At 55.2% G+C, this 22,021-nt stretch overlaps 1 long non-coding RNA gene across 3 annotated transcripts; it reads left to right on the top strand.

The window, feature by feature from the left end:
* The first annotated feature begins 6,527 nt into the window (after window positions 1–6,527).
* Window positions 6,528–14,744, top strand: LOC114485158 (uncharacterized). Of its 3 annotated transcripts, none has more exons than XR_003678633.2 (4): window positions 6,528–6,664; window positions 6,905–9,564; window positions 9,649–9,921; window positions 11,316–14,744. It is a non-coding gene; the product is annotated as an uncharacterized lncRNA (long non-coding RNA). The 3 variants fall into 3 exon arrangements; XR_003678632.2 differs by having other exon boundaries at window positions 9,649–11,972; window positions 12,080–14,744; XR_008616750.1 differs by having other exon boundaries at window positions 9,649–14,744.
* Window positions 14,745–22,021: the final 7,277 nt, after the last annotated feature.

The raw sequence follows: 22,021 nt of genomic DNA, 5'->3' as shown, positions 1-22,021 counted from the left end.
ACTGATGGGAGATGGTCCCCGAGGGTTTGCTGGGAAGAACCACCATGGGACAGACAAGATTGGCACACCTGGAGAATCCACAGCCCTCGGACCCAGGGCGCCATCTTGGTTGTGGGTGTGAGTATCTGGCAGGAGGGGGGCTGCAGGCATCAGGACTGGCTCCATGTTGATCTCTGGAAAAGAGCCCCGGGCCCGAATATTTTATCTGGAAATCTGCTGACTCAGTTAGCCAAGGTGCCTTCCATCCAGACGCATAAATGTAATATAAGGTCACGTAAGGCAGTTGTACTAAGGCTTGTCACGGAGCCGCGTTTGGCGAGGTGTGGAAAGTAGGCAGTCTTGGCATGAAGAGTGTAATTATGACCCTTGGATACAGCAAACCCACCTCTTTGCTCCTCTGGGGTCCCCGTATCGGCACCAACATCTTCTCAACACAGACGGAAGGACGCTTTCAGCTCCAGCTCCAGCTGATGAGGGTCCTGGTGTGGCCAAGTCCCGGGAGCAGCTCGTAGAAACGAACACGAGATGCTGAGGAGGAGGAAAGCTCCACACGGAACAGAGACCACCAGTGAGCTGGCTGAAGAACACACAGCTGTCTTCCCACTGATTCCAGAAGATTCCAGAAGGACCTTTTCTCAGCGAGGGCGGGCTGAAATAAAACAGAAAGGAGATAAAGGAAATGGCGGTGCTGAGATTTAGTCCTTTGGGGGGACATTGCCTTGGTACCAAATGCTTGTGAAAATTATGGAAAAGGGCGTCTTCAGAAAAAGCCGTCTCGTCTCATTTGGATTCTAACGAATGACGCACCCCTCAGACAGGCCACGACTGTCGGGTCTGGGTGGGCGGTGGTTCAGAGTCCAGCCCGCGGGCTGCACCGGTTGGAGGAGTATCTGCCTGGAAAGCTCCCTCTCACAGAGAGCAGACCCCTCATCCTCGACATACGTGACCCACCTTGGCCAGGACGGAGGTGTCTCTCTTCCCCTGTCCTGTATTTCCTGGTCCCACCTTATTAACCGATACTTGTCTTGTACTAGTTCAGGCCAGAACCGGCCCTGAGTTGGAATCTGGGGCTGAGGCTGGCGTAGCTGCCGTCTGCGTAACCAGGGGACCGTGTGCCGGTTAGTTAATCCCTGAATAAATGGGATCAGAGCCGCTGCTGGGCTCCACCTACTTGGCAAAACTATGGAACTCAGATGTACCTCTTGGGATTCTTAAAAGCTACCCCAGGGAACTCCCTGCTGGTCCAGTGCTTAAGACTTCCACTGCAGGGGGCACGGGTCCCATCCCTGGTTGGGGAACTAAGGTCCCGCATGCCTCGCGGTGCAGCCGAAGAAACAAAGATACCCAAACCGTGGTCCGTGGTCAGTCCTCCTAAGACTGTCCTGGACCCGGCCTCACACCGGTGGGCAGTTGTGCGGCTCTATTGAGTGCAAATGTCCTACAGAGATGACCCTCGGGGGTGAATCACCTTTTGGATTTTAGAGAATCTTCTCCAAAAGGCTCGCTTCGGGGAGGCTTACAGAGAGGGCGGGTAATTGCAGGGCAGACCACCTTTGAGACCCTCCCTCACACACCCGCCGGTTTGTGGGTTGGGTGGGTGACACCGGGGCATTCTGCAGAGGGAGATGGGGTTGTCTTTGGGATTTGGGGCCTGAAGCTCAGCTTCTGCGGAAGCTCAGGTGAAGGGCCGATCCGCCTCTCCGGGAAGCACGTGCCCGCTGGAGATGGCGCACGGCTCCCGGGTAGAGACCCGCGCTCGACTTCTCTTTTGCTACGGTTTCTGAAGTCTTTACAGTTTCGTATAGTTCGATGAACTTTATTGTAGAAAGAAAACACGTGGTAAGACTTTTAAAAATTGTGGTAAGATACACATCACGTCTTCTGTCTCTAGGAATCGGGCTCCTCCAGGGGCCTCATATGAGGGGTCTCCGGCCATGGCTCACGGGCCCAGCCGCTCCGCGGCACGTGGGATCCTCCCGGACCGGGGCGCGAACCCGGTTCCCCTGCATCGGCAGGCGGACGCGCAACCACTGCGCCAGCAGGGAAGCCCCATCTTAACCATTTTTAAGTACACGCTTTAGGGGCATTAAGCACATTCGTGGGGTCATGCAAGCATCTGCAGCATCGTCCCCAGAGCCACTTCCCACACTGAAACCCTGTTGCGGTTAAACACTCACTCCCCATGCCCCTCCCCAGTCCCTGGAAACCGCCCTCCTACCTTCTGTCTCTAGGAATCGGGCTCCTCCAGGGGCCTCATATGAGGGGACTCACGCACTATTTGTCGTTCTGTGTCTGGCTTTTTTCCCTCAGCATCGTGTCCTCGAGGTCTGTCTAGGTTGTACCATGTGTCAGAATTCCTTTCCTTTTTAAGGCTGAATAATATTCTACTGTGTGGTTGAACTAGAATTGGTTTATCCATCCGTCCATCCGTGGACACTTGGGTTTACACCCAATGCCTCTGTGAGCATGGCTGTGCAAATACGTCTTTGAGACCCTGCTTTCAGTTCTTTGGGGCAAACCCCCAGAAGCGGGACTGCTGGGTCACATGGTAGATCTATGCTAATTTTTTCCGCAGCAGTTGCACCGATTTACATTCCCGCCGACACCGGTAAACCTGCCCTGTGAAAAGTTCTGTTAACAATCGCGGGACTGCAGACTTCTTTTTGTGTGTCAAGTGTGTTTGTGCGGTGTGTGACTTATACATTATCTCACTTGATTTCCTGGCAGCTCCGGGGACGTGGGATCTGCTAGGGGTGCAAATATGGCCCCGGCCTATACCTGTGCTGGGAATCAATGCGTTCGAAAGCGGCGGCTGGTGGCCCTTCGCGCCACCTGGTGGGCCAGAGGGAAATGACCATCGCGGCCGAGCCCTTCCAACCTCTTCTCGCAACAAGGGCTTCAAGGGCTCTCGGCTTGAACACGGAAGCCTCGCCGCGCACAGGACCCCAAACCCTGCCTGACAGCACGGAAACGCTGGTCTCTGCAAACCCTGCCCCGCACGTCAGTTTATCCAGGACCGTAACCTGGGACGTGGCCCCCTCTCATGTGTGTCTGTTCCAGGTCACACGGCCATCCGTCGCCGGGTCGCGGCCTCGGGGGCGGGGTTGAGCAGCTGCCGCGGGGGGAGGGGGACAGGAGGCACGACCTCCTGCCTGGCGAGGTGGCCTCCTTCCGGTTGGCAGGGCTGGCGGGTCTGTTTACCCGTCTCCGTGTGCGTCGCTATGGCCACCCAGCGTGACATTTCCTGCCTTGTCCCCCAGGGGAGTGGGCTTTCTATCCTGCAGGGATGACCGGACGCCCTCCCTCTCCCAGGAGACCTCCCCACTCTGGACCTGCTGGAGGAAAGGGACTCTAGGGGATGGAAGGGAGGTTAAGGGCTGAGTCAGGGAGCTCAGGGTGAAAGGTCTGGAAGCCGGAGGCTGGGGTACGGAGATACAGAGCTCATTCTCCCAGGCTGTGGGCTGTCGGGTCCAGACCCCTCCGCGTCTGTCAGTAATCTCTCAATAGCTCTATCTTTTATCTATCCATCCATCCATTGTCGATTTATCTATGGTCTGTCATCTATCCACCCATTTATCTACCCATCTATCAATAATCTGCCTATATCTCCTTTATCTATCTATCCATCCATCCATCCATCCATTCATCTATCTATCTATCTATCTATCTATCTATCTATCTATCTATCTATCTATCTATCTATCTATCTATCTATCTATCTATCTATCTATCTATCTATCTATCTATCTATCTATCTATCTATCTATCTATCTATCTATCTATCTATCTATCTATCTATCTATCTATCTATCTATCTATCTATCTATCTATCTATCTATCTATCTATCTATCTATCTATCTATCTATCTATCTATCTATCTATCTATCTATCTATCTATCTATCTATCTATCTATCTATCTATCTATCTATCTATCTATCTATCTATCTATCTATCTATCTATCTATCTATCTATCTATCTATATCTATCTGTCTAATCTTTCTGTCAACCCTCCATCCATCCACTGGAGATTCAAGCCGTGAAGAAAAGGAAAGCAGACACGGGCACATCAGGATGGCGGTGTGGACGCGTGCATACGTGTGCGTGTGTGTGCGCTTGTGAGTGTGTGTAGACACATGATCGGGGTATTTGAGCAGAGCTCCGAAGGGCGTGAAGGAGGGCGCCGTGTGGGCAACCAGGGGAAAGCATCGCAGGCACGTTGCAGGGACGAGAATGAACGCGCACGCCCAGGGTGCGTGTGGCGTTGCAGCCGAGGTGGACGGATCTGGGGGCTTGGGGGGCCGATGGCGCCGGCCTTGCGAGGCTACTGCCGTCCTAGGCTTTCTCCCTGAGTGACATGGGGGACCATGGGGGAATTTTTGGGGCATTTTTAATTTATTTATTTTTATTGAGGTGAAATTCAATAACATAAAGTTAATCCTTTTAAAGTAAACGACTCAGGGATATTTTGCACATTCACCGTATTCTGCAGCCACCACCTCTGTCTGGTGCCAGAACAAGCTCGTCCCCTAAAGGAGACCCCGACCCCGTGAGCGGTCACCCCCCAGTCCCCTCCCCCAGCCCCTGGCACCACAAACCCACTTTCTGTCTCTGTGGATTGGCCCGTTCTGTACGTTTGCTATCAACGGAATCACACGCTGTGTGTCCTCCTGGGTCTGGCTTCTCTCACTGAGCGTCCTGTGTTCAAGGTCCAGCCACGCTGTAGCCTGTGTCAGAGCTTCACTCCTTTTCACGGCTGTGTGATATTCCACTGTGTGCATGGACCCCGTCCTGTGTATCCATCCGTCCCTCCATCCATCCATGGACACTTGGGTGGCTTCCACCATTTGGCTCTTATCCACAAGGAGAATTGTGAGGCTGGCTTGGCTGGATCTGCCTCTGGCTCCAGGTGAGAACTGACCATCGGGGAGAGTGTGGGACCAGAGAACCCAGGGCCGGGGCCTAGACCTAAGACCAGTTCACACCCCAGGGGATGGCAGAGAAAGCAAGACCCAGCTGGACTTGAGTGCGCTTTGGAGACAGAGCCCTGGGAGCTGCCTGGCTGCCTGCTGGGCGAGGAGGGGGAGCCCGGGGCCGGCCCGGCCAGCGCGGCACATGGGGTTGCCTCGTACCGTCTGAGAGGGAGCCAGGAGCTCACTCTTTCGTGTGGAACGTGAGTCGCCGTTCCCCTGAGACGTGAACGAGGCTTAGCTTCCGTGGAAGGAAGTGGAGGAGGGTTACAAGGGACCCCGTGGGATCGGGGTCTCCGGGACCCCGAAATAAAAATGGGAAACGCAGTGACCAGGGACAGCTGTGGCACCCTGCTTCCATCTGAGGCCAGCGCCGCAGCCCCGTGTGAAGTTCCACATCAATTGCGTTCACGGGGCTGCCGCCGGGGCACGTGCTGAAAGCTGGTGGCTATTCGTGGGGGCCGACCTGCGAGCTGACATGCCCACCTGGTGAAAGCACCCTGCTCACACGTTCCCAAGAGCCAAGAGAGTAGCCCGCAGGGAGGGATCGGCTGGGTCACGATCGCAGCAGGGGCGCGGGTCTTCGGTCCAGACGGCAATGTGCACGGCGGGGCGCAGGCCTTTTTAAAAAAATTCATTACTCAGTTGACAGGTTGTTTACTTTGATCCCTCTCTGTAAATTAAAGTAGAGTTGATTGACAATATTATATTAGTTTCAGGTGTACAGCATAGGTAAATAGTCTTTAAAAACACGAATAGTCTTTACCATTTTTAAAGACTGTGCTCCATTCACAGTGATTATAAAATTTTCGCTGTATCCTCTGTGCTGCACACAGAGAATCCAGTAGCTTATTTAGTTTATGTCTAGCACTTTGCATCTGTTAATCCCCTCCCCCTGTCTTCCCCCTCCCCCCTGGTCACCACGAGTCTGTCCTCTGTATCTGTGAGTCTGCCTCTGTTTTGTTGTATTTGTGCGTTTGTCTTTTCTAGTCCACGTGTAAGTGATATCATACAGTATTTGTCTTTCTCTGACTCATTTCACTTGGCATTATGTCCTCTAGGTCCATCCATGTTCATCCAGCTCCTTTTAAAGGCACCCAGAGCGGCTCAGACCTAGAGGTACCTGGGCCCGCCAGTCTCCATGAGATGCCTTCCCTGGCTGTGGCCCCATCCACGCCACACCCTCTGGCCCGAGCCCACTCAGGCTCGGGGACCGTGGCACCTTCCCTCCGAGTGAGAGAAGACCTGAACCCACACGTGGGGGAGATGGCACAGCCTCTCACCCTCCGGGTCCTGGCTGGCGGCTGGGCTCACGCAGAGAATCCAGCCGCCCCAGAGCTGGGGGGTCGGCTCAGGAGGGGGGACCCCGCATGCCTTGGGGCTCAGGTCTTTTTTGGGCCCGTGTAAAGAAACAGGATCTGCGCATCTAAGACCTCGGGGCCGCGCCTTTGCCCCTCAGCTGTCACAAGAGCTGTGTTTGTGTGGTTGCTGGGAGATGCGGGGTTATAAATAGGAGGGTCAGCCAGGGTCAGAACCAGGCATGGGCCGCCAGGACAGGCTGCTGTAAGCGGTGACAGCCCGGGCCTGGCCTCTCGACGCTGTGGGTGACCGGGGAGACGGCGCCTTCACAGATTACGCCGGGGCTTCGTGATCCCGCGCGCACACAGCGACAGCGGCTCTGCAGACCCCAGCGTGTGAGGTTTCCTTGTCTGATCTCCGTTTTCAGAAACACGGGCAGGGGTCTGGCTGGCGAGGTCTATGCTGCTTTTAGGACACACAGTTTGTAGTCACTTTGCCCAAGAAACGGGCACCAGCCCGGAGGGGTCAGGCGCCCGCCTCTGCTGCCTGGTTGTCTTTGCAGACACAGCTCAGAGGCGGACCGACCCCTGGGCGTGTACCGTGGCTTCAGAGAGAATCTCTGTCTTTTTCTGCAGCGTTGCCTGCGTGAATGAAGCAGCTTCAGTGTCCTTTGAAAAGCACACAGGATTTCCCAAAGTCTGAATTCTAGGAGATACGGTTGCTTAAGAGCTGGAGGGTGTCGGGTAGGAAAGCAGAAAAGTTCAGAGAAAACGTGAAGAATGTAAGCAGGACCCCTCGAAAGTCCGGTCATCGGGGTGTTTGTTCGAGAACGGTGGACGTGGGTGTGGAAAGGGGCAAAATCAACCCTGAAACGTTACCCGGGAGGCACTGGGGGCTTTGTGCAAAGGGGAGGAGCTGCCATCCCCGCCCATCAGCCCATGGATCCAGGGGGGACCCCAACCCCTCTGAGTCTCCCCGGTAAGGGGCCGGCACCTGCCGAGGTTGCAACGACCAGGCCCCCCTCCTGTAGAATGGGACGTGGTCCCGGAGTAACTAGGGTCCCAGGAGAAAGACTGCAGCTGTGCTGGCCCCAGGGACCCGTCCGGCAGGGCTGGGGGAGCGCTCCGGAGGGGACACTGCCCCCCACCCAGGGCATGTGGTCTTGTCCTCCTTCACGCAAAGTTGGCACGTCTGCTGCAGGATGCTGACCCTGTCGGGGGCGGATCAGCCGTCGGCATCCTCACCTCCAGGAGCGCACTCGCCCCGGCTCGGGTGACGGTGCCCTTATTTCGGGAAGGAAGACACAGGACCACCGGGGTGTGGCGCTGTTGGGGCCACGGAGGGTGGAGACGCCCCGTGTCAGGTTTCGGCAAAGCTGGGGTGGGAATTAGGACACTGTATAAGGAGCCCAGAAGGAGCCCCACCACCACTTGCCGGGGCCTGGAGTGCTGCCCAGGGCTGGGGGACGCCGGGGTGGGCCTGAGGGTCCCTGCCTGTCGGGAGCCCACCGGCCACGGAACTTCACGCATCGGTGGTGCCGATGGCCAGACTAGCCACGCCGCAAAACAGAGTCCAGAATTGCTGTTTAACGTTTCCAAAATGAGACGGAATGGGGGTGTGGTGGTGCCGTGTATGGTGGAATGGGTGGCCCTAACAGGCCAGAATTTATGGCTTTTCCTGCAAAGGGTCATGGCAACCAAGCTTCCTCGGCTTGGTCAGGACTAAATTCGGGTGATGAGTTTCCTGGGGTTTTTCGTAACAAATTTCCACAAACTGGGGGGTTTAAAACAGGAATTCATCCTCCTCCCGGTCCTGGAGACCAGACGCCTGAGGTCAGGGTGTCCCAGGGCTGCGCTCCCTGCAGAGGCTCCAGGGGAGGGTCCTTCCCGCCTCTTCCAGCTTCTGGGGGCTCCAGGCGTCCCTGGGCTCGTGGCCGCCTCCCTCCCGTCTCTGCCTCTGTCTTCCCGGGGCTTCTCCTCTGTGTCTGGGTCTCTCCTCTTCTGTCCCTTCGAAGGACCCTGTCATTGGATGTAGGGCCACCCTCCTCCAGGAGGACCTCATCTCTGACCCTTCACTGCATCACATCTGCAAGGACCCTGTTTCCACATAAGGTCCCTTTCCCCAGGTGGACAGCAAGCTGGGGTCTCTTTCATAAGGACACTAAAGCTTATGACCACGCTCATGACCTCATGACGTCGCAGAGGCACCATCTCCATCACAAACATCAGCCTGTAACACCCGCTCCCTCACTTTCCTTTCCTGTGAGACGGGACTGGAAGGACTGACTCTGCTGCCCTGGGGGCCCAAGACCGCCGGCAGCTCACGGGGCTGTGCTGTCCCCCTCTTTCCCCGCCCCCCACCCCCCAGGAACGCTGTCCTGGGGCTGAGTGCAAGCTGCCTCGTCTGAGGTCAGATCGTCCATAAGCCTTACAGTGAAATACGACCACGCGGACCAGACATCCAGGTCTGCCGCGTTTATAAGCCCGGACGGCTCTACGCACCGGCTGGGGGTCCTTATTCCTCTCCGTGCTGGTGAAGGCCCGTCCCCCTGCGTCCGTGAGCCACAGAGGCCCTGGGAAAGTGTTGTTTGTTCATTGAGTGTAAACGTGTGCGTAAGAGAACAGTGTGTGGGGGCTCCCGGGACATGAGGTGGTCGCAGAAGGACTGCCGCGGGGGCAGAGCTCGGGGCCTGTTGGTGGGGGGTGTTGCACGTCTGACCACGGAGGAGGCTGAGCTGAGGATGTGGTCCCAGCCGCGGGCCCATCAGCTCAGGTCTGCAGCTGCCCGGGGCCGGGGCGCTTTGGATGAAGGCAGGTGGAAATTCATCACCACCTTGCTGGAGGCGTGGCGGATGTCCGGGGCCGCCTGGGCCGGGTCTCCTCTGTCCCACGCTGGCCGAGGGTGAGGTCCTCGGAATCCTCTCTGCTTCAGGATGGAGGACCTCGGGGATCCAGGCACAGAGGGCCCCTTCCTCCTCCAGACCCTGGGCAACGAGACGTGCCTTTGAGGTTCAGGTCCTGCCCAGGGCTGGGTGTCCTGTCGGATCCAGGAGCTGGCGCTCAAATGCGTTCTCCCCAGTAACGGTACGGTGGGACCTCGAGACAGTAGACAAAACACAGCGGTGGAAGCACCATCATTTGCAAACAGAGGCCGTGTCCCCGTATGTATGGCTGACTCGCCCGTCTCCCAGGGCCTGAGGGAGGTCCAGGAAGGGGCGGGGGCCCTGTTCCCTTGCCGGCTCCTCTGCTTCGCTCTACAGATGGGGTCCGGTCCTCTTGTTGCTCCGGGATTGCAGGTAAGAAGGGTAAGTTTTCAATCGTCTGGGGTCAGGGAGGGAGTCTCTTTACTAAGCTGAGGTCCTAAGTTACTGGGGTCACAGCCCCACCCAGTTTCCGGCTCAGCTCGAGTGTTTTACCCGTGAACGTCTGCATTATAATCGGAAATGTTATCCAGAAGGGAAACGGCGATTCCTACGCTTCAGGGTGAAAAATGACGATGAGGTCTCCCTGCGCAGCCACTGGAGAGAAGGTCCCCAGTGCCACCACCATGCCCTGTAAGTACACGGACATCACCGCCATCCCCAAGCACCTCATCCTGTCCACCTCTGTGAAGACCCTATTTCCAAATACAGTCTCATGATGGGGTCCTGGGGGTAAGGACTTCAACATACCTCATTTGGGGTTCACAACCCACCCGTGACAGTTTTGTTTTGTTTTGTTTTTTTTCTGTAAAAAATAAACGTCAAGGGAGTTCAGAGCCGTGGGGGGCACCTCCGGACATGTGGGTGGTTTTGAGTGTAGGTTTGTGGATTACACGGGTCTCTGCCTTCATGCCAGGGTGGCGTGTAATATCCTTCGTTTTGCTTTTTAAGAGAATCACCCCAAGTTTACCAATTTATGTGTTTGGACAGGAGATCTTTATGGCACAGGTTTGAAAAGCAACAAGATCCTGAACGATAAAAAAAACTGCTTTCCGTGAAGGGTTAACTTTCTTGGCAGTGATCATAATTGCTTTGGGGTTTCCCACAGTTTCTTAAACGTTACATTAGCAGATGTTATACAATTAACCGTAGCTGGAAAAGGATATCAATTTACACATCACTCAAATAGCAAATGATTTTTTTTCTACAGTCTTACGTTCTGTTTTTCCCATGCTCTGTGTCTTGAGATGTAATAGGACATGATTGACGTTTACGTAGAAACTTAATTTTGTACAAGCCTGCCAGAGCATTTCACCAGTTTTGAGGTTTTCTTTACTTTTTTGAGTTTATTACAAGTAGAAATAACACTGGTACTTTTTTGGCTATACCTTGCCCAGCAACGAAAGGGATGGACTTTTTAAAAGCATTTAATTGAAAGGAATGAAACTTCCCTTATTGAAGTTAAAAAATCCCAATGTTACAAAACATTCCACCTGCTTTATTTATTGAACCTTGGCGGGTGTTAGCGAACATCGTTAGAATATGACCCAGAGCCCGTGGATGTTAACTTTGACCCTGGATGCCGCAGACCTTTCATTACGATCAGACGGAGATAAAGTCAGCAATTGTCTCTAATTATTCTGCAGTTCAGGATCTGGGTGCCCCCGGTTGCACAAATTCACACACATCTCACACCAAGTACCTAGTTTCTGGGCATAGGAAGCATCCAGCTGAAACTAATTACACAGAGGAAGCGAGGTCCATGAGATGGGCCAGGTCTGCACGTGCGGCTGGTCAACTAACGCTGTTTATCCTTTGTTGATTGTGGTAACATATACGTAACATAACATTTTCTATTTTAACTGTTTTTGGGGGGCCATGCTGCACGGGTTGCGGGAGCTTAGTTCCCCGAGCAGGGATTGGACCTGGGCCCATGGCAGTGAAAGTGCTGAGTCCTAACCACTGGACCGGCACGGAATTCCCTGGTTTTTAACTATTTTAAGTGCACAGCTCCAGTACATTCACGTTGTACAACCGTCCCCACCGTCCGTCTCCAGAACTTTCTCATCTTCCCAAACCGAGACTCTGTCCCCTTGGAACACTCACTCCCCATCTCCCTCCCGCAGCCCCTGGACCCACCCTCCTGCTCTCTGCCTCTATGGATTTCACTCCTCTGGGGAGCTCCTCTTGGTGGACTCACACAGTATTTGCCCTTCTGTGTCTGGCTTATTTCACTGAGTGTAATGGCCTTAAGGTCCGTCCACGTGGTAGCCTGTGTCAGAGCTTCACTCCTTTCTAATGGCTGAGTCATAATCCACTGTGTGCATGGACCCCATCTCGTGTATCCATGTGTCCATCCATCCGTCCATCCATGGACTTGGGGTATGTTGACCTCTTAGCCGTTTGTGAATAATGCTACTGTGAACCTGGGTGTACAGCTGTCTCATTGAGTCCCTGCTTTCCATGATGTGGCGGGGCAGCGGAGTTCCGGAGGAGAATTTCTGGATGATATGCGAATTCAACGTTTAGTATTTTGAGGAACCGCCGTACTGTTTTCCAACGTGGCAGCTCCATTGCACATTCCCACCGTCGGTAACCCTGGGTCCCCCTCTCTCCACATCCTCACCAGCCCCGAAATTCTACTTCATGATCATCGCCGTCCTGATGGGTGTGAGGTGATGTCTCACTGGGGCGGGGGGGGGTTACCTTTTCTGCAGGCAAAAGGGAACGCCCGGCTGGGGAAGAGCCGGCATCTACCCACAGACCCAGACGCTGGAACTTAGGTCTGTAGACCACGTGCGCTTGTGCCAGTGTCTGATTCTGCCCTGGTGCTCTTGACCTCTGGCCTCGGCCCCTAGCTTATCTTGAACGCTCTGCTTTACCTGACCAGCTGCCCATCCATCTGGTATCAAATGTCCACCGAATAAAGCACCGTGCCTGACACAGAGAAGAAGCCGCTCCCCAACACAGCGTGGGTTCAGTGAGGTCCGAAGAGACCCTCCTTCCCGGACATCTTTGTCCGTGCGGACGCCAGCGCCCACAGGGTGGTTTTAGGAGGAAAGCTGTGACTACCGCCAAGACTGAGCTCAAACCCGCTGCCCCCCACATCTGAGCGTCCTCTGTGCGGGCAGGGAGGCCAACACAGGAGCCAGCGCAGAGGGGCCCCGAACGCCCAGCAAGCAGACAACCCGGGGCTGGCCGTGGCCGCCGAGGCTACAGGGCCCTCCAGGGACACCGCACGCCCTGACACTAGGCAGGGTCAGGACGCCCGGCTGGCCCCTGTGACGCAGCCGTCTCAACCAGAGCGGAGCAAACACGGTCAGTCCTGCTCCTGGCCACGTTCCCGACAGCCCGAATCCGTGCCCTTTCTCTAGTGGCCTTGGGGCTGCCGGCCAGCGGTGAGATCTCGCTTCTGGACCAATATCGCGGCCAGCCCGGTGCACAGGGTGCCTCCCGTATCACAGGGCTGTGTTTAAGGAGACAGCTTCCTTCCCCGGGCTCCGCCCACATCTCCAGGTGCCCAGGCCGCCTCCACACCCAGGACGGATGCCCTGGGCTTCCCCAAAGAAGGAAGTGTGTCTGCGGCCACTGGGCGGGGAGCCTGCCCGGCACAGACACAGTACACGGTGGGGCCGGGGCGCCTCGCCGGGGATTCACCTGTGTGGGCACCAGGGGCTGTGCGGACAGGTGGCCTGGGCTTCTGACCGCGGCTGCAGCGCCTGCTGGGTCTGCTGTGCGGGCGGTAAAGGGGTTATTGTGCCTGGAGAGGCTCCCTCTTGCTGGACCCGTCATCTCCCGGATCCAGGTGGACGCTCGGTACCTGCCCCGGAGAGCGGGCCTCCTTTCTTCCTGCAGAGGCTCTGGAGGGGTCCAGCTCTGCCCCTCCAGGCCCGGCTGTCCTCCAGACCAAGACAGAAGGAAAGTTCCTCTTGGCTTTTGCAGATCATGAGATGCTGGCCTCTGCTTGCAAAAGCAATCCGGACAGGCTCCTGGTAAAAAAAAATTCCAGAAAACAATAAAGGAGAAAAGAATTGAGTCTTAAAAAAAGTAAAGGCGAAAATAACGCCAGCACCTTGAGAGAGTTTTGGGTACGTACTTTGGTGTCTTTCGCTCTGTTTTGTTTTGTTTTTTCCATGTGTTTCCTTCCATTTTTTTCCCCCTAATCAATGATATGGGCATTCACATTGATCCTTCTCTCCCCCAGGGAGAGATAACACACATCTGATAACACACATATCTGTTCCCCCCAGGGAACAGATAACACACATCTCGTCTTATAAGTTAGGGATCCCATCAGATTTACAGCAGTTGCTTTTATATGCAGAGTTTTTTTTCCAGTTAAATTGTGTGATGAACAGTCTTCTTGCCAAGAAAAACCTCTGGAAATGTCTTTTCTTTTTCCAAGTGAGGATGCTATTCTGTGGTGTGGCTCCTCCATGGTTGATTCAGCCATTTCCTGGATGTCCGAGCGTTTCGCTTGTTTCCAAATTCAACACGAGAAATTTCTCAGCGAGGACGGTGCCCACGTACGAACCCTTGGGCACAGCTCTGATTTATGACTCTGGGAGCAGATCCTGGAAGGAAGGGGGTGGCTGAACTTTCTCGAGTCTTTGATACCCAAATGCTGAATTGCTTTCCCAGAAGGCTTCACCATAGCATGAAAGAGCCGTCCTCTGCTGTGTCATCGGTTCCCCCAATGCCTGCCAACCTCACCGTTGAAAATGGCTCTGTGGGAGTTTCCAGTGGCTGCTGTCATGAAGGCCCAGACTGAGGGCCTAAAACCGCAGGCATCCATCCTCCCCAGCCCTGGAGACCAGACGCCTGAGGTCAGGGTGTCCCAGGGCCGAGGTCCCTCCAGAGGCTCCAGGGGAGGGTCCTTCCCGCCTCTTCCAGCTTCTGGGGGCTCCAGGCATCCCTGGGCTTGTGGCCGCCTCCCTCCCGTCTCTGCCTCTGTCTTCCCGGGGCTTCTCCTCTGTGTCTGTGTCTCTCCTCTTCTGTCTCTTAGAAGGACCCTGTCATTGGCTGTAGGGCCACCCTCCTCCAGGAGGACCTCATCTCAGACCCTTCACTGCATCACATCTGCAAGGACCCCATTTCCAAATAAGACCCCATTTGTAGGTTCTGGGGGTCAGGATGTGGACACGTCTTTATTGGGGCACACCATAGAGCCTATAACACCGTTTTTTTTACTGTTTTATTTTGCATTTTTGGGGGGACCACCAGGGGTGTAAACTCACCTCATTTTTCTGTTTTTCCCTCTAAAACGTCTGTACGTGTCTGTATCTCTTTCTCTGCCACGAGTGGCTGTTTGCTTATTCGTTCCCAAGACCTTTGGTAACAAACCTCCCTCACTTTATTATTTGCCTTGTGAATTTTCTTCACATCTGTGCATCTAAAGTTTCTGTGTCGCCGAATTCTGCAAACTGATATTTTAAGGTTTTTCATAACGGGGAGGCCTTCCTGGTCCTGGAATCTCGGAAACACTTGTGTGTTTCCTCCACATTCTTTTCATGCTTCTGCTTTGCCGATCCACACGGGATCCATGGTGGAGTCTTTTTCGGGGCGAGTTTCCCACGTGATGGTTTTGCCCTGTGGAGTGAAGTCACCAGGACGTACGCTAAGTGGTCCGTCCTCGCCCGCTGGTTCTGCGTTGTGGGCCCTTGAGTGGGAGGTATCCCTTTAACGGTTTCCCTTTAAGTTTTTGTCTGGAATATGGCAGAGCTCCAGGCCGGGGTTGGGGGTGTCCTGACCAGCAGTCATGTGGGACTAGGGGAGACACAGCCCTTCCTGTTGCACCAGCCCTGGGTCAGGCCGGGGGTCCCGAGCCGGTGACCCCAAGGCGGACACCTTTGCTCTGCAAACTCCGGCTTCCTTCCTGTGTGTCTGTCCTTCCTTTCCTGGTTTTTGGGACCCCGGGAACCTTCTGGTTCAGACCACCCCTGGCCGTACCCAGGAACCTGGTAAACTTGGGGAGGAGGCCTTAACGGCCGGCCCAGGCCTGATGCGTTTCCCAGCCAGACAAGATGTGTGATTTGACAGCTGCCTTAAATTCCTCCCCTGCAGAAAAAGTGCGGGGTTTGGGGCACCTGCGGTGGGGCTGGGGGTTGGAGGGTGGTGATCCTTGTGTCCCTGGAGCCACTTCCTGTAGGTGGCTGCCGGCTCCGATGGGCAAGGAGCCTGCTCTGCAGCCCATGGTGCTGGCAGAAGATTTATCGTGTGCGTGGCCTCGGAGATGCAGAAGGAAAACAGAGGCTGTAAGTGGTTCTGGCACTCGGACGGGCCCCGGGGAATCGGCCCAGAAAATGCTTTTCTCCTCCCCACTATGCCTCATGGGTATGCCCTGTGGAGTTCACCTTAGTAGATGCTGGCTGAGCATCCGCTATGAACACTGAAAGTGCATAGACAAACAAAATAATATATAACTGCTGCTTGTGGGGCGTTCCCTGGGGGGAAGTGACCTCGCAGGGTGTGCAGAAGGGAAGACTGAGGATGTCAACTCAGGCTGGTGATAGAGTCGCCCAGGAAGAGGGAACAACATGTAGACCAACACCTAAGGGGCCAGGAGAAGCCAGCCATGTGCAGGGAACAGCAATCGGGCAGAGGGTTCAGCATGTTGCAAAGACTATGAACTGGGAAGGAGCTTGGTGTGTCCTGAGATCTGAAGGCCGTCAGGGCGGTCTAAGGGCCAAGGGGAGAACTCCTGGGGGTTGGGGGCGTTTAGAGGCATTCAGAGACCCTGTCATGGAGGCCTTGCAGGCCTGGTGAGGGGCCCAGAGTCCACTCAAAGGACAAAGGGAAGCAGAAGAAGGTGTTGGTGTCCAGCTGTGTCCTGTCGCTCTGACCCAGTCGAGGCTCTCAGACCCAGAGTCTAGCTTCTCACAGCCACACAGGGTTCTCCTGGGGCTGTGCAGCCCCCCGTGTGGAAGGTCGTGAGAGCATGGAAGTCACCCCCATCCTCAGAGGTGAATCCCAGTCAGTCCAGTCCTCCTTCCCTGCATCCCCACAGACACCAGTCTACTTTCTGCGTCTGTGGATTTGCCTGTTCTGGACGTTTCCTATAAACAGAATCATACAATATGCGGCCTTCTATGTCTGCTTCTCTCACCGAGCATCATGTGTTCAAAGTCCATCCACGCTGTAGCCTGTGTCAGAGTTTCACTCCTTTTCATGGTTGCGTCATATTCCACTGTGTGGATGGACCCCATGCTGTGTGTCCATCCATCCATCCATCCATCCATCCATCCATCCATCCACCCACCCACCCACCCATCCGTCCATCCATCCATCCACCTATCCATCCATCCATCCACCCATCCATCCATCCATCCATCCATCCATCCATCCACCCATCCGTCCATCCATCCATCCATCCATCCATCCACTCTTTCCACCCATCCATCCAAAGATCCGTCCAACCATGCATTTATCCATCCATCTGTGGACACTGGCTGTTGTGAATAGTGCTACGGTGAGCGTTCAGGTACAAGTATGTGTTTGAACACTTGTTTCCAGTTATTTGGGGGACCTACCTGGAAGCAGAATTGCTGGGTTGTATAGTAATTCTCTTTCACTGGTTGACAGACCACCAAACCATTTTCCCTTCTCTGCTGTGGGCTCACCTGTGTGTCCAGGTGTGTGGGTGACTCTCACCCTCATGGCACCTACACTGGTCCCTTTGCTCCACAGTGGATGAAACCCTGGGGCTGAGGTCCGCCTGTGGCCTCAGCCCGCCTCCCAGAGAGGAGCCCAGGCGTCAGCACACGGTCCCCCAGCACGCATAGTCCCTCCAGGTGCCCTGGTGTCCACCCCAGGGGAGCCCTACAGATGCTTTTTTGCAGAGCTTCGTGCTGCTGGGGTCCCAGGGCGCTGGGTGGCTTTCTGGGCACCAGGCGCTACCGGGACGCCCCGGAGGACAACAGGCTGTGCACGGCTCCCGAGTTTCCTCTGCTGTGACTCAGTTTACCTGCGCGGCAGTACCGGGGACGGAGGCCGGTCAGCCGTCTGGAAGGGGACGCTCGTGGTGGGGTTTGGACAAGTGGGGGTGGCCTCACCCCTTTCCCGCAGAATTAGCAAGCATCTGGACGGCTGATGGCCACACACGGCCGGCTGGTGTAGATGGAGACCTGGGACCCTCTGCTTCCTGAGGCTCTGGGGACCACAGGGAAGGGGGGATGGGGGCCCCTGAGGAGGCCGGCGGGGCTGGGGGTGTCTGTGTGCATGGAGGGCTCGTACACGGTGGTTTCCTGGACTCCACCTATGATGGAGTCAGCCTGAAGGGTACAGACAGAAGGCGAGGGTCTCCCTCCCTCCCTCCTTCCTTCCTTCCTTCCTTCTCTCTTTCCTCACCCCCTCATCTCTCTCAGGAGACACCCCCAGGCACCCTGGGAGGCTCACAGCCCTGGGCTCTGTCTCCGAGCAGCACTGACCGCAGGCAGCCTGCCCCCGGGAACCGTGCTGCTTGGTGGACGAGGTGACCCAGGACATCAGACCCACCGGAGAGGCAGGGGCCGCTGACAGGGGCAGGCAGGGCCGGTAGGGGGAGAGGTGGGGCCGATGTCTCCAGAGAAGGGATGAGTGATGGTTCGGGCTGGGGAGGGGCCTGGCGGGGGCGGGAGCAGCTCAGGCGATAGCTTGGAGGCTGGGGAGCCCTGGACTCGTGGGGACCACCTGGGCAGTGCGAGGGTGGGGCAAAGGTCTGTGCCAGCGTGGTGGGGACAGGGCCGCACCGCTCCTGGCTTCCTAGGGCCGTTCAAAGGCTTTTCTTTCATAACCCCGTGTCCGGAGCACAAAACCCGGAGCCCGGCCGCTCGCCAGCTGTGTGACCAAGGGCAGGTGTCTTGCTCTCTCTGTGCCCCCGTTTCCTCATCTGTAAAATGGGGCAATTATGAGACCCATACAGGGCAGAAGAGCCATCACTCAGCTATCGTTTGCTGATGCTGTTTTCAAGCCGTGGAAAGGTAGGACACAGACTCACAAACCTGCAGGAGTGGGGAGAGAACAGAGGGGTGTCAAGGAGGCTGCGGCCGGGGCCCGCAGGTCCTGGGATCTTGGGGCCGGAGCCTTCTGTCTGTCTGTGGAGCTGGATGGCTACTGGATGGCTAAACACAGAACATGGCTCAGAATGTTCCAGGATGCATCTCCTAAAAACAAGTCCCCACGACCTCTAAGATAATTATCCATCCCCTAAACACAGAACACCAGTTCGTATTCCAATGCCTACAGTTCTCCCCCGCACATGCATGGCGTGTTAGCTTTTCTCCCCAACCAGGTTCACGTGGAGGCCTGCGAGGCTGCCTGTCCTGAAGGAAGCTCCCTGGGCCTGGAGGGAGGCAGCTGCCACTGACTCTGGACCAGAACCCAGGATCTGGGTGCCCGTTCCCCGTGAGGCCACACGATGGCGCTGTCACCCACGGAAATGCAGAGGCTTCCTGGCTTCTGCAGAGTTTTGCAATACTTATTTCCTTTACCAAAGGCTTTTAAATTTTTCTCTGCTGACCAGCGGGAGCCTTCCCCACGTTTCTGTGTTTAACGAGGCTGGTGTTTCCGGTTTTCTTTTTTTTTTTTTTTTTTTGAAGTTCATTATAAACCAGCATCAACCCTCCCCCATCCTGACGCGGGTTTCTAACTTGGTCCAGGTTACACTGCAAACCGACTAATTCAGAACGGAGGTTGTCAGGCCTGCACGCTGCTCCTAACAAACCCATCCGCTCGGCCACCTTTCTGACTTCTCCCGGCTTCTCTGCATTGAAGGGTCATGGCGCAGATCTGCTGAAAACCGACAGGGAAGACAGGTTCCCTTAAGGCCCCATGTCCGCCCCCGTCAGCCAGTGATCCCGGTGAAGAAAACGTCAAAAACCCGGGTGGCGTGGAATTGTCCAGAACACTCTGAGCGGAGTTCTTGCTGCTTCCAGACATGTGCAGGGCGTCCGGCGCTGTTCTCACGTCACCCTGGCCACACGCGGGCAGCTGATGGCCACGGGCAGGCTGAGTGTGCCGGTGTCCCCTGGCCTCCCTGCTGGAGACGGTCTTACCCAGCCTTGCCCTGGAAACACCGCTTTCCCAGCAGCTTCGCCGGGAACTGCACTGTCAGCCTGTCGGAGTTTCCTCGAGAAATTTTTTTTTTGGCAGAAATCTTTTAAGAGCCAACAAAAGTGCATGAAATGTCCTGCTGTCATCCTCCGTGGAGACTCACGTTCTGTGGGTGCATAAGGATCTCTTGATGCCCGTGTGAATTATTTAGGGTCACAACCGGGATTTCTTGGTGTTCAGACAGATCCTGCTCTTCTAATTTGTAAGAAGAATGAATGGAAGTTTCTGGAAGTGGGACGTCCTTTGTGGTTCGTTTGCACGAGGATCAGATGCACGGAGAGGCTTGTCCAGAACTGACGTGAGGGGTGCAGACCCCCCGTTTAAACAGCCGTGAGGGCCGCTGATGGCTGCCCACTGGTGGTTCTAGGAGTTCAGGGACCACTGATGGGCCAGCCCGAAGCTGCCTGTCACAGTGGTTGGGGAAGGGTTTCCTGCTGCCATGGACACCATGACCTCAGAGGTCTGGTCCGTTCTTACCTGCTCTCATCCTGCTGGCTGGGCACTCCCTTCTCTGCAGGCCCTGCAAAAATGCCGCACGCGGCAGCTCCTGGGTTTTGACACACGTCGGGGATGTGATGGTGAAGCGTTGGAGCAACTTCAGCAAAGGGGCCCCGTGTAGCCGGGGCTTCCGACGGGGAGCGGTTCTGCGGGGATGTTGAGACGCCCTGATGTGCTGGTGGGCGAGGAAGTCCGGGCTGCAATGAGGCCACTTCGGCACCCAGCTCCCAGCCCGGGATGGGTGGGGGGGGGACGGGGCATTTGGGGCAGGAGCGGGGGGCCTGGTGTGGCAGCAGGTGGAAGGGAAAACAGCAAGCAGAGGGGACTCTCTCCAGTCTTTCAACGGACCCTATACAGCCGTGAACGGAGAGGTTCAAGGTCATCGTCTTGGCCCTGGTGACTCTTCACGGAATTTAAAAGTCCAGCTGTCGAGGCTGCTTGGAAAGATGACATCCCAGTGTAGCTTCTATTGAGATCAAGGAGCCAGGCCCACCGGAGTAAGGAACACAGACAGGAACCAGCTCTGCTTCCTAGAGCAGCTTTAACAAATGAGATGCACTGAACAACCCACGTGTCCAAGGATGGATGGATGGATGGATACACAGCATGGAGCCCATCCACACAGTGGAATATTACTCAGCCATGAAAAGGGAAGGAAATTATGACACAGGCTGCCACGTGGATGGATGGATACACAGCATGGAGTCCATCCACACAGTGGAATATTACTCAGCCATGAAAAGGGAAGGAAATTCTGACACAGGCTGCCACGTGGATGGATCTTGAGGACATTACATTCAGTGAGATAAGCCAGACACAGAAGGACAAACACTGTGTGATTCCAATGCAACGCTCTTTGGGAGCTGGCTCATCCACGGTGATTTTGGTGCATTTGCTCATCAGAAGGAAGGAGGTTTGACCCTGAAAAGGGAAGGATGCAGAGTCCTTGGTGGTCTTCTTCCTGCTCTGGCCTCCTCTGACCCTTCCAGCACCAGGCTGACTGAAGGCAACACACAGGCACTGGCCTGAGGTCAAAGTCCAGTGTTGCAGATCAGAGGTCAGGTTTGGTCACGCCGTCTTCTGGAGCTAGCCGGATGCCTGGGTGATGAGGCCGCGCGGGTGGGCTGTGTGCTCGGCTTCCCTAGGGTGTTGACTTACCCCTCCTTTTTCTCGTTTGATTCTCCTGGTTTTCTTTCGGTCTAGAAAGCACCGTGGGTTTTCAGGTTTTTTCAATGAAAACAAAGTGTGAGGCGGAGAGAGCAAACGTGATGCTGGAAAGCTTTGATAAATGTTCTGAGTGGGATCCCCGGGACCGTACGAAGCACTGTCTCAGGACCCAGGGGGTCTGTCTCCATCCTGGGGCCAAGAGGTTGAGGGTCTGCTATGTGGGAATGAAGGGTCAGGCCGATGTTATATTTATCATCTTGGGTGGAGAGGGAACTGGATGCTAGAAGAGGGTTTCTCTGGATGCATCATTTTCAAAGGTATGAGATACGCCTTTGTTGGCGGGAGGTGTTTCTTCTGTTGGTTTAACATCTTAGAGGGATGTAGTCACGAGTTACCCTTGTGGAGAGTTTATCCCCTGTTGTAGGTGCCTTTGTTATAAATCCTCAGATGCCAGACACTTGGCTGGAATTAGAGGGATGTTTTACCATGGGGGTGATAACAGCTAACATTACAGTTTATAAAGAGCGTCCAGAAGACTCATCACATTTTTAGAGGTGATGTGGCTTTCAGAAAAAGAGCCCTGTTTACTTAGATTGAGGTAAAATTTACACTACATAAAATCAACCATTTTAAAGTGGGCACTTCAGGGGGGCATTCAGCGTATTCACGACGTGCGAACATTACCACAATGTTGTCTAACCGCCACCTCTGTCTGGTTCCAGAACCTTCTTATCCTGCAAAGGAGACCCCAACCCCATGAGCAGTCACTTCCCCTCCCCCTCCCCCAGGCTCTGGCACCAGGAAGCCACTTTCTGTCACTGTGGATCTGCCTCTTCTGGACGTTTCCTATCAACGGAATCACACGCCGTGTGTCCTTCCGTGTCTGGCTTCTCTCACTGAGCATCCTGTGTTCAAGCTCCATCCACGTGGTATCCATACAGCTGTCCATCCAGGGTCACTTGGGGTATTCCCACCTTTGGCTGTTGTGAGTAGCGCTGCTGTGAATGCGTGTGTTTGAGACCCTGTTTTCACCTCTTTGGGGCACATACTTAGGAGTGGAATTGCTGGGTCACGTGGC

The sequence above is a fragment of the Physeter macrocephalus genome, unplaced genomic scaffold (genome assembly GCF_002837175.3).
Source record: "Physeter macrocephalus isolate SW-GA unplaced genomic scaffold, ASM283717v5 random_599, whole genome shotgun sequence".
NCBI lineage: Eukaryota > Metazoa > Chordata > Mammalia > Artiodactyla > Physeteridae > Physeter > Physeter macrocephalus.
Note: the sequence above shows the minus strand (reverse complement) of the source record. Positions and strands in the feature narration are given on the sequence as shown.